Genomic DNA, 13,239 nt, shown 5'->3' on the forward strand with positions numbered 1-13,239 from the left:
ATGAGTACCTTTCACGTCGAATCATAATCGAATGAAGAGAAAGTGTGGAAAGTCTAGTGTTGCGGATAGTTTTAATTCCTTTTCTCTTCTCTCTGTTTTTGAAAACTTATTTTAAGAAAACAACCAATCCAGTTTGGTTGGTCCATGATATGGGTCCAATAGTAGTGTATTTGGATGGGGTTTGACAAAAGCTTTCCAACGATATATTATAAGCCCAATTCCGATGAATATTGAGGAAGTTATGGCCAATTTACTAAACTGGGCCCGGTTTGAGCATTATGCGGCCCAATGATCTAGGGGAGAGTCTAATATGATTTATCATTCCTAATGCAATTAGGAATGGTTTTAGTCTTCTAGATTCTTCTATAAGGTTCTTTTCATTCCTAATTCAATTAGCATTGATAAATTGATTTTTGTTGACTTTTCAGAGTTTTAATTAAAATCAAAGAGCATTTTTGAGGAAAATATACGATTTTATCCTGCTGTACGGCAAACTTATCTGATTTTCGAAAACACGTCAAAAACAGGTCTGGCGCCTGACACCAGGCATTGGCGCCTGGATCTAGGCCTGGCGCCAGCCATTGGCGCCTGGCGCCAATTAGCCAGGGTTGGCGCCAGCTCTGTTTCACGTGCGCCAGACTCTGTTTTGTTAATTTTATCTTTTTGGCTGATTTTCTCTATAAATAACGTATTAAAAACTCCGTTTTCATTCATCAACAATCAGTTTTAATTAATATTCACCTACAATCAGTTTTCATTCGCAATCATTAATTCTCTAATTCTCTCTTAATTCATTCATCTCTCTTTCTTTCTTTCTCTTTTTCTAAACCTTGCTTTTTAAATACAAAATTCCGCATTCGCAAGATCTAGAAACATCTAGCCATATTCAAAGTTGCCTTCGCCCTAGATGTGAAAGGTTTAATTTCTAAGGGTTTGGTCCCAAATCTCTATTTCAATTATTTAATTTAATTGTTTGATTATTATTTTCCTTGAAGTTACTAACGTGTGTAATTTGTTATTAGAAAGAGGTACGAGGCATCAAAGTAAGTACTTTAATGGTTTTTATTGATGTTATAATCATGCTTAAATTGTTATTATGATATTCCTAGTATCATGTCTAGGGTAATTTTAATATCAAATATGATTGTTACGATGCTTCCTATTTTCTTCCTAATATTTATGATTGTTAGTATTATGTTAGGGTTAAAGATTTGATTTTTATTGCTTAGTGACATGCTAGGTGTTTAGGGTAAAATACCCTAGACACGTGGACCAATGAGAGGAAGCCACGTGTCGAGCTCAGGATGGCCCACGCGGCTAAACATCCTCTTGACACTTGGCGTCCTCAGATACATTTCTGAAATGGCGGCCTTCAAAGGCCCAAATCCCTAGAAGCGCCGTTTTACGGCGCAGCCCACCGAAAGTTAGGTCAAGTGACCTAACTAGGGGCACGCTCTCCAAGGACCCTATAAATAGGGAGATATTTCTCCACTTTGGGGGACACATTGAATCATTTATTACACCTGCATTCTCTCACATCAGAGAAAGACCTGAGCTTGGAATTCGAGCAGATACCCACCTAAATCTCCGTTCTCTCTATTCTCGTTCAAGTTACTAACTTGTGCGTCGGAGGCGGAGCACCACCCAACCGGTGTCTCCATTATTTTGCAGGTACAGCTCCTCCGGATCAGGCTTCGTGACGTAACTCTCCCAAGGGACAAAAACACCCAAAACATCTGGCGCCGTCTGTGGGGAGAGTACCTCGAAGATGGTTCAAGAGTCTGCACCACCACCCCCTAACCGTCTGGGCGATGACCCAGAAGTCTTTACAGACCAGGAGGATGAATATCCCCAGGTCGAAACCTTTACAGCCGAGGACGGCTCCCTCATAATCAAGCGCATCCGGCCCAGGGAGACTCTGGAGCGGGGTGCCTCCCAGGCGGGTGCAAGCCGACCCCCTGGGCAGCCGGAAGGGAAAACCCATACGGCCACAGGATCAGCACCTGTCACCCGAGACGAACTCATGAGGTTCATGACAAGTTTCAAGGGTGAAATTAAAGAGCTGATCACCCAGAGCCGGGCTGGCCCGAGTAGAGGTCAGTCGGCCAAGAAGGCTCCTCTGGACAAGGGGAAGTCAGTCAAAGATCGCCAGCCAACTCCCCATCCAAAGGAGAAGGCAGCCGGGACCATTGATTGGTCCAAGATTCTTCTTCCTAAGAGGAATACCAATAACACCCGCCGGACTCAACAACCGGTGGGAAGTACAAAATCATCTCTTGATGCCCGGGAGATTATCAACCGGAAGAGAAATCAACAGTTGTCTGAATCGGCTTCTACGTCGAATTTTCCAAACAGCTTTAACAATACCTCTGCGGGGAATGCAACTTCCCTGCATGAGAGTCAGACAGGCGGTAATACCGTCCACTCTGGCCCTCAGATGATTGGGGCTGCTCCATATGTACCTTCTCAGGTCTATGGTCAGTACCCTCCTTACTATATGTAGTCGGCTCTCTTCGGAGGTCAGGCGGCATATCACAATGTCCAGCCACTGGACTGCAGCTTCGTCTACTCCGCCTGGGTGAGCAACCTTCTGCGTTCACGCGGGAGATAACCGAGGCGGCACAGCCGGCCAAGGTTAAGAATGTATTGGTTGATACTTATGATGGTACCACCAATCCGGAAGACCACCTCATGGCTTACACCAACCTCATGTATCTGCAGGGGTTGGATGATGCCACTTGGTGTCGTTGCTTCCCGGCTACATTGAAGGGCATTGCCCAACAATAGTTTGGTAATCTGCCAGCCGGGTGCATCGATAGTTTTAGGAATCTTGCCTTCCTATTTGCTTCCAACTTCTCAATGAACATCCCTGCTAAGAAAACAAGCTTGGACTTGAGCACCATTAAGCAGGGGGAGAGAGAAGGGTTGCGCTCCTATGTCAGGCGGTTCAATCTGATTAGAATTCAGATTCAAGGACTGTCTGATGAGGTAGCTTTTACAGACTTCTTCAAAGGTCTGAGAGACGGGTCGACTTTTAAGTTCGACCTAGTCAGAAAAGGGGCTTTCACCTTACAGGCGGCTTTGAGGGAGGCGGAAAGCTACATTCAAGCTACTGACCTCTGCTCGCCTAGTAACCAGTCGGACTCCAAGAAGTCCGACAAGCAGAAAGACAGCCGGCCTGCCCAGCCGGCCAAAAAGAAAGAAGAGAGCAAGAAGAGAAAAGAAATCTGGGCGGTTAGTGATTCTGACCAGCCGTCCCAGAAGAAGAAGAAAGAGTTTAAACCGTATGTCCCCAAGTACAAGTTTAACAAGGACAACAATTCCATCCTCATGGAAATTAAGGACCGGCTGTCCCTAGAGAAGCCGAATCCAATGAAAAGTTTCATTCAATCAAGGAACAAAAATAAATTCTGCCAATACCATGAGGAAGTTGGCCATGACACCAACGACTGCTTCAGCCTTCAACGGGCGTTGGACCGTCTGGCTGACAAGGGAATGTTGAAGTCCTACATTTCTAAGTCCCCAGCCGGGGCAAAGAAGAAAAATAAGGGGTCAGTCCTCCAAGACTACCCCCCAGCCTGCTAGTAGCTCGGATACCGACAAGGAGCCAGTCTACACAATAGCAGGCGGGTTCTCATGTGGTGGCCCTACCATTCGGGGCACCAAGAGCCATCTTCGAAAGATGGACAAAGATGATGATGGGCAGGCGTCTGCAAGCTCCTCCTTCCCTGATGTTCTGATCACCGAGAAGGATGGGGGCAGTGTTCGTCGCCCACATGATGACCCGGTCGTCCTTGAATGTAAGGTTGCCAACCAATTGGTTGGACGAATCCTTATTGACACCGGCAGCTCATAAGACATCATCAGTCTCCGGTGCTTGCAGAAGCTGAAATACAATGCCAGCAACTTGCATCCGGTTACCCACCCCTTAGTTGGCTTTGGGGGTGGAATGGTTTACCCAGTCGGAAGGGTTGATCTACCCATCCGGCTGGGTGAGAAAGGAAAAGGGCGACACCTGGTCGTCAAGTTTTTGGTCGTTGAGGAGTTGACCGCCTACAACATTATCTTGGGCCGGCCAACCTTCAACGAATCCAAGGCTCTAATCATCCCTTCCCTCATGCTTATTAAGTATGAGAGGGATGACGACTCTGTTGGTTCCTTGAATGGGGATCACAAGACGGCCCGGGAGTGTTATCTCTCAGCCGTCAAAGATACCGTGGCCCAAGACGGCCAGGAACCAATAGACCTTGACAATATCAAGGATGATGATCCAGTACCAGCCCCACCAGCAGCCGGGAAGAAAAGAAAGGCACCTATGCTGGTGGAGGTGAAGAAAGAGAAAAAATAGCAATCACTGACCGGTGAACGGTCAGATGAGCTCCGTCCCCAACCGGATGGTGAACATATTGATATACCTCTGGATGACAGCCGTCCAGAGCGTACCGTGAAGGTTGGGACGGTTGCTTTTGCAAAGTTGGGTGCAGACTTGCACCTGCTGCTGAAAGAATTCAAAGACATTTTTGCCTTTGAAGTGGAAGAGATGCCAGGCGTCAGCCCGGATCTTGCTGTCCACAAACTCGCCGTGGATCCTAAAAAGAAGCCCATCCGGCAAAAGAAAAGAAATCACGGCAAGGAAAGAAGTCGGGCGGCAGCTGCCGAAGTTAAAAAGTTGTTGGATGCTGGGTTCATTCGGCCATGTAATTTTCCCGACTGGGTAGCGAATGTTGTGCTTGTAAAGAAGCCGAATGGTACCTGGCGTATGTGTGTTGATTACACAGATCTCAACAAGGCATGTCCCAAGGACAGTTATCCGCTTCCTAAGATCGACAGTCTGGTCGATTCGACAGCCGAGCATGCCTTGATGAGCTTTATGGATGCCTCACTGATCAGGGGCTATTCTGTTACACTGTGATGCCGTTTGGCTTGAAAAATGCGCCGGCTACGTTCCAACGGATGATTAATACGGTCTTTATTAATCAAATTGGGAGGAATGTAGAGGCGTACATTGATGACATGATAGTCAAATCCAAGCAGCAGGCGGATCACCTTGCTGATCTCCGAGAAACCTTCACCACACTCAGGCGGCATAAGGTTTTGTTAAATCCTAAGAAATGCGTCTTTGGTGTTGAGTCTGGGAAGTTTCTCGGATTCCTGGTTGATCAAAGGGGGATAGAGGCTAACCCTGAGAAGATACAGGCGATGATTGACATGAAGTCACCCCGCACTGTCAAGGAAGCACAGAGACTAACCGGTTGCCTAGCCGCCCTGGGGAGATTCCTCAGCCGGTCAGGTGACAAATGCCTTTACTTCTTCCAAGCAATCAGGAAGAAGACCAGATTTGAATGGGGGGATGATGCTGAGGCAGCCTTTCAACGGTTGAAAGAGCACTTGCACTCTTTTCCAAGGCTTGTTAGCCCACTGCCTAGAGAGGTGTTATACATGTACCTAGCCGTTTCAGATCATGCCCTCAGTGCTGTTCTCCTTGCTGAGAGAGACGGTGTTCAGCTTCCGGTCTATTTCATTAGCCATGTTCTAAAAAATGCTGAGCTCCGGTACCCCATGGTAGAAAAATTTGGCCTTGCCCTGTATATGGCTTTCAAGAAATTAAAACCTTATTTTCTGGCTCATCCGGTTGTAATCTACATCGACCAGCCCCTCAAGCGGCCAATGTCTACTTTGGAGTCATCCGGTAGAATGTTGAAATGGGCTATTGAAATGCAAAGTCTTGAAATCACTTTTAAACCTCGAAAGGCAGTGAAAGGTTAGGCGTTTGCCGACTTCATTGTTGAAATAACTCGACCGGTGCAACCGGATAACGTTGACCAGGTTTGGAAAGTGTATGTAGACGGAAGCTCAACGAAGAACGGCTGCGGTGCAGGAATTATATATGAGTCCCCCGAGGGGGACAAATTTGAATATGCACTGCGGTTTAAGTTTCAAGCCTCAAACAACGAGGCGGAGTACGAAGCCCTGTTAGCCGGAATCCGCATGTGTAAGGCAGCAGGGGCAACAAAAATTGATGCCTATTCTGATTCTCAATTGGTTGTCAGCCAGTATGAGGGAACATACGAGGCAACTCATCCGGCTATGATCAAATATCTTCAGGCAGTCAAAGAAGAGGCTGGGGAACTTGAGGAATTCCGTCTGAATCAAGTGCCTAGATCAGATAACAACCAGGCGGATGCGTTGTCCAAATTGGCTTCATCCGCCTGCTGTGATACTCCTCGGTCGGTCTTTTGGGAAGTTCTTGAAAAGAGAAGCATACATGAAGAGCCCATTGGAATCTTAGACCGAAGCTCTACCTGGATGGATGGCATCCGGGAATATTTAGTAGACGGCAAGCTTCCTGATTCACCACAGGAGGCAGCCGTCATGAAAAAGCGAGCAGCAAACTTCGAGTTGAGAAACGGAGAACTCTTCAAGGCGGGTTTCCTCAAACCTCTACGGAAGTGTGTTACCCCAGAAAAAGGGAAAGAAGTTCTCGAAGAATTGCATGCTGGGTACTGCGCCTCTCATATAGGCGGCAGGTCCCTAGCCGTCAGAGCCAGGCGGCATTACTTCTGGCCTACTCTTGAAGCAGACGCTAAAGAGTTAGTCAAAAGATGTGACAAATGCCAAAGGTTTGGCCCTCTTATTCACCGCCCGGCTACTAATCTGACAGCAATCCACAGCCTAGTCCCATTCACCAAATGGGGCATAGATATCTTAGGACCTTATAAGCCTGCTCCAGGCGGAAAGCGCTACATTTTGGTAGATGTGGATTATTTTACCAAATGGGTAGAAGCTGAGCCGGTTAAGAACATCAAGACAAAGGATGTCATCTCTTTCATCTGGAAGAACATCATCACCCGGTTTGGGGTACCTATGTCTATGGTGTTTGATAATGGCCCCCAGTTTGAGACCCCGCAGCTCAAGACTTGGTTGGGAGATCAGGGTATCTCACACTGTTTTGCATCAGTCGGCCGACCCCAAGCAAACGGCCAGACTGAAGCCTTCCACAAACTTATCTCAGACGGCTTAAAAAAGAAAATTGAAAGAGCCGGTGGTTTATGGGCAGAAGAGTTAATTCATGTCCTATGGGCCATCCGGAGTTATGCTCTATGATGAAGAGGCAAATTGGGAGGCCATGCGACTGGCATTGGACTCCCTCCCGGAACGCAGGGGCAACGCTGCCCTGCGCCATGAGATATACCGTCTGAGAATGACCAGAGCATATAACAAGAAAGTGCACAAGCGTCCTCTGAAAGTGGATGACTTTGTGTTACGAAAAATGGAGGCAACCGGTAGGGCCAATGAGGCTGGGAAGCTAACCCCTAACTGGGAAGGCCCCTATCGGATTTATGAAGAAGTCAGGAACGACACCTACCGTCTGGAAACCCTAGACGGTCGCCGTCTGCCTTTGGAATGTAGACAATCTAAAAAAGTACTACTTCTGAGAATGTATATTTTTTGTAAAAAATAGTCAATTAATGAAAATTCAGGCTTTGTTTGCAGATTTATTTTGCCATTATTATTGTTTGTCCGCCTGGGCAATGCTCAGACGAACCCGGAGTGTAACTAACTAAGTTTGATACTTAGTTTAGTTTAACATTATAATTGCTAGTCCGCCTGGGTAAAACTAAGACGGACTCTCTGTTTGAATCACTAAGTTTGATACTTGGTGTAATTTAATAATTATTAGTCCGCCTGAGTTAGGCTCAGACGCACTCTTTGTTTAATTAATAACGTTTGATACTTGGTGTAAATTATCAATTGCCTATCCGTCTGGGTAATTCTCAAACGGATTATTCGTTCAACCAACTAAAACTTGGCATAAAAACTTCTAGTGGCTATACAACCGGTCTCAAACAAGACCGAAGGCCAATATGGCCGGATGGTTGCTTATTTTACAAAATCGCCTGTCCCAACATGGACAAAGGCGTCCGGCGACACCTCTCCGGGTGCAATCGTCGCAGAGAACAGACTATTCGTCGGTTCTATGTACCGACGCAGACGGTGAAAATTGAAAGACCAAATTGGTCAACTCATAGCTGTCTGACCAGAATAATCTAAGGAACGATCAAGTTACCGAAAACCGGATGCCCAGAGGCATCAGACGGTCATCGGCTGAAGTTCTTAGGTTATTTATTCCAAAGTTGCACTCACTCTCCCTATTGGGGCAAAAGATTGTGTAATGGCTACGCGTCAACCCCAGACGGAATACAACCGCCTGGGCAAGAAGCTCAAACCACCCGTTCTAATGGTCGGTTGTGCACTTGGTTTGGGGCAATCACCATTGTGATTGATTGGCCTAAAAACATTCCATACTTCTCCTAGTATCAAGTGTTTTCAAGCCAATCAATCAATTTGAAATAAAACCAACCACACAGCCGCCCAGGGGCAAGAGCACCCGGATTGTAAACTGCAGCATGCTTTTTTAAGTTGGGAAATATATAAAAGAATTGCAAACATACGCAAAATTCAAATTGAAAAAACTCAAACACAAACAGGTATAAAACAACCGACTGAGTCGGAATACTTCATCAATATTAAAAATGGCTCAAAGGCCATAAGTTGTGTTAACCGGAGTTACATCCGGTGAGGAAAAAAAAAATAAAATTGTTAACCCAACCCCATGGTTGGTAAAAATACAACAAAACACGGCATACAAGCCGGTAAGGAAACAACAATGGCATACTGCCGCAGAAAGTGTGGAGGCCCGCCTAAGGCTGAGGTGGTTGATGCTGCCCCGGCTGAGTTTGGCTGGTCTGGCCCTCGTTATGCTCATCCGCCGGCTCCTCAGTATCAGAGACTTCATATCACTGCTCAGCAGCCCAATCCTTGAAGCGAGGCGGGGGAGCATCACCCAGTAGCTGGGCATCATACACCTCAGTGGCGTAATCATACCTCATCTTATAGACCTCAAAGTCTATTTCTGGGTAAAGGAGGCTCCAGGTGATCTTCAGCCAGGCCAAGTTGTCCCGCTCATTCTCCTCAGTCAGCCGTTTTTGCTCTTGGGCAAGCTCGTCCGACTGCTTGTTTCGCAGATTGACAAGTTCAATCCCCAGGCGGGTAACGTCTGCTCGGAGCTGGGCGTTCTCCTAATCAGCATCTTCAATTGCCTTGAGATCTGATTTGGCATCCTTCAGCTTCTTATCAAGGTCATTAGCCCGGCTGTTAGCTTAGTCATTTGCAGCCGTCAAATTCCGGATCAGCTCCTCCTGTTTCAACTCTACTGCTTTAATCTTTAAATTACACATATAATCAGTATATTCAGCAGAGTTGAGGTTTTCAAGGGCCCTCCGTTTGGCGTCATTTACCTCTTCCTGTTTCCGCCTGAAGGGGCCCCGGAGGCTTTCCACTCTCAGCATTGTCTAGGACAAGAACATCCGGCTTATGAGTTACTTAGCAAAATTAAAGATAAAAGATGTCAAGGTGGTGGGATTCACTACCTCAACCAGTTGACCCATTATCCGGTCGAAGTCCACGACCTGCAGATCAGATATGGAGTTCTTCTCAGACCGGGTGAGGGTCCTCACCATCCGTTTTACGAAACCCGCAAGATCCGGCTTGTCAGAAGTCAGATCTGCATCAAAAGTAATACTCTGTGAGATAGAGGCAGCGTAGTCGGCATTCATCCGTTGCCGGCTGCTGACCGACTCTTTAGAGGGATCAACCTTAGTCTTGACTCTCATAAAATCAAGTGGCCAAGGTATTTCAATCCGTCCCTTACCTTGGGCTTCCGGATGGCTATCCGGCTTTTGCTCCTCCCCAGGCGTTGCTGCACCGCCTGCAACATTAGGTGGCTCGCCACCTTTCGATGCCGTAGAGACATCCGGCGCTTTCTGCTGCGAGCGTTCCGAGCTTTCGCTCAGAATTCTCATTGCAGCAGGCGATTTGCCCTCGGTCGTTGGACGATCGGATTGGGCAGATGAGTGTTTCTGGGGAGGAGGTGGGCCCTTCCTGGCGGCTTTAGCAGTCGGAGTTTTCTCCATATCGTCTCCCTGCCTTTTGAGCAGTTTGGAGAAAGATCGTGGATCTTCTTAACGGACTCCTGAGAAACAAACAAAGGGTAAGTATACCCCAACGGCAAAAAAAAAAATATGCAAACACATCAAGTCAGGCGGTCTTACCCCGCCTTTTTTGGAGTCTTTGGCTTCAACGGCTGCCTTCTTGGCAAGCGCAGCCTCCTTGCGCAGTAGCGCCGCAGACTTAGCCGGTGTCTTTGCCTGGTCTACCATTCTCAAGGCTTCGTCTGCAAGAACAAGAATTTATGGTTAGAAGAAATTATGACAAGTTTGCAATTAAAGTAAAATAACAATCATTCCGGACAAGAAGTATTCTACCCCTGGGAAACATGGTACTTAGCCCGCAGGCGGATAAGAAGCGCTCGTCCTTGAAGAAGTCCGGATGGGGAATCCAGTTTTTGGGTACTATGCTGTGAGTCCCATCCCCCATGGGCTCAGTTGTTGTTTCAAAAAATCCCGGCTCCATTATTTGCTCCCGGCCCTTAATAGAAAGCGCTGGGAGAGGGCATTTACGTCCAAGAAGGGCCGACTCAGTATTGTACCGGCGCAGTGTCCGGTTGTGTCTTAGGGTGGGGGAAGAAACCAAATAAAACTTGTCCTTCCACCGGGACCATTTGGACACTTTGTCCAAAGTCATCAAGTATTGGGGCAAGGTAGTCAGAGTATACCATGCCCCATGGCCGCCTGGGGCCTTGCTCAAGTAGTGCATATGAGCGAAGGCGAAAAAACTAGGGTTTATATTTTGAAACTCGCAGGCGGCGATGTAAATTAGAATATTCACCCACGAGTTGGGGGTGAGCTGCCAAACCCCTACATCATACCCCTTAAGAATTTTCCTAATTCCGGGGTGTAGGGGGAACCGGAGGCCGGCTTCGATAACCGCTTCGTAGAAGATGAAGTAGTCGTCTTCATGGTCAATGTCATCGCCCTAGGCCATTACGGCGTCAGCCGGAGAAACGATAATCTCCCAACCCCTTCCAAAGGGGTGTTTTTCCTTGAAGGCCCTGAATCCGCTATTAAGGAGGGCGATGTTACCCGGCAGCATCCGGGTCCTTTTAGGGTTGGGGTTGTCGGCGACCTTGGGCGGCTGCTGATAGTCAGCCGCAAAATTGTCCTGGTCAGAGCTGGAAGATTCGGCCCTTGACCCTTGGTCGGCCTCAGCATCGTCGGCTTCATTAGAGGAGGCGGCTCCCTCGCCGTCTACCTCTCGTACCCCGGAGCTCCCGGAAGTAGAGGGAGCCTCTTCGTTAGATTCGCTCTCCTCCTAATCCCTCTGTTCCCCGTCTGGGAAAACCTTATCGGTTGTCACTCTCATAATGCGCCGGCTCTTAGACCGTCTGGCCGTCTGTTTCGTTCTGGCCATTGTGTCCTGCACAGACACAGAGAGGGAGGAATTCGGAGATGAGCATATTGGTTCCGACAGTCCAGAAGAGGCACACCCTGTTCTAGACTCAGCCGTTCCGGGGGATCGGCTGAGTGTCCTAGGCAGTGCCGAGTGAGTGGATTGGGAACTCATTTATATTCTCTAAAAAGCTAGGTATACAGGCGGAGAAAAAATGGTATACAAATTGAAAGGGAGGAAAGCTAAAATGGTACAGGCGGTTACCTCGCTTTTTCTCTGAAAAAATCTGAAAACCGCTACAGCCGGTAAACCGGGTATTGAACTGCTAGCACTTGGAAGTCTGAACTTGCTGTGACACAGACGGAAGCAGAGAACTTCTCTCTAGAATCTCTCTTTTTCTCTCTCTAAAAAGTCAAATGTGAACGTAAGGTGAGAAAAAGGGGGAGGTAACTTTCTATTTATAGAAAGTGAAAATGGGGGGAAATCTTTGATTTGAAATTCAAAAATTTTACCCGTTACTGTTCACCTATGAAAGGTGGACACGTGTCACAGGCCCCACGTGATATGCACGCGCGACCTGTGAGGGGCAAATGTTTAGGGTAAAATACCCTAGACACGTGGACCAATGAGAGGAAGCCACATGTCGAGCTCAGGATGGCCCACGCGGCTAAACATCCTCTTGACACTTGGCGTCCTCATATACATTTCTGAAATGGCGGCCTTCAAAGGCCCAAATCCCTAGAAGCGCCGTTTTACGGCGCAACCCATCGAAAGTTAGGTCAAGTGACCTAACTAAGGGCACGCTCTCCAAGGACCCTATAAATAGGGAGATATTTCCCCACTTTGGGGGACACATTGAATCATTTATTATACCTGCATTCTCTCACATCAGAGAAAGACCTGAGCTTGGAATCCAAGCAGATACCCACCTAAATTTCCGTTCTCTCTATTCTCGTTCAAGTTACTAACTTGTGCGTCGGAGGCGGAGCACCACCCAACCGGTGTCTCCGTTATTTTGCAGGTACAGCTCCTCCGGATCAGGCTTCGTGACGTAACTCTCCCAAGGGACAAAAACACCCAAAACACTAGGGTTTGTTATTAATCTTGTTAGTATCATGCCTAGGATCTTGTTATTATTATGCTTTAATATTAACATGAACATGATTATGATTATAATTGTTATAACTAATGATGATTATGAATATTATTATTATTTTGATGATGATTGTTTTATTTATGATTATTATTGTTTTGATTATGATTATGATTATAATTTTATAATGATGATTATTATGATTGTTATGATTATAATTTTATTATTTTGATTATCTATTATGTTGCTTGATATTTATTTTTATTGCTTGATCATGCCTTTTATGCATGTTTAAAGGGAATTTGTACTTGTAATCACGCTTGATAAGATAATTAATAATCTTGTTTAGGGTTAATGTGATTATAATTCAAGTGATCGCCAATAATAGTTTATTTGTGCATTATATTCAACCAACATAGATAAACAGGTTTAGGGTTAATCCTATTGATTGCATGTTAGCCAGAAAGCGCACATGAATACGATCAGAATAAAGTAGAGGCCTATTATTAGGGCAGGTTCAATCTCTTTTAGGTTGGATTTGTACCTTCATCCCCGAACCCTTATTTGGTTCTAGACCTTATGGAGTTGACGATCTCTTGGATCGTTAAGGGGTGTAACCTTCACCTTGTGAACGGTTTACAAGTTCCTAAAACTTGTTGGCAACTCTTTTGCTCTATCTTCTTTCCTTTTTGGACGCCACCGTACTTTAGTGTATGATCACAGTGGGGTTCAAGCTAGGGGTTAACGCTTGAAATTTATTCCCTACACCTATGAAATTACATTCATCTAAATCTAGA

This window comes from Chenopodium quinoa, unplaced genomic scaffold (assembly GCF_001683475.1).
Source record: "Chenopodium quinoa cultivar QQ74 unplaced genomic scaffold, ASM168347v1, whole genome shotgun sequence".
Classification (NCBI taxonomy): domain Eukaryota; kingdom Viridiplantae; phylum Streptophyta; class Magnoliopsida; order Caryophyllales; family Amaranthaceae; genus Chenopodium; species Chenopodium quinoa.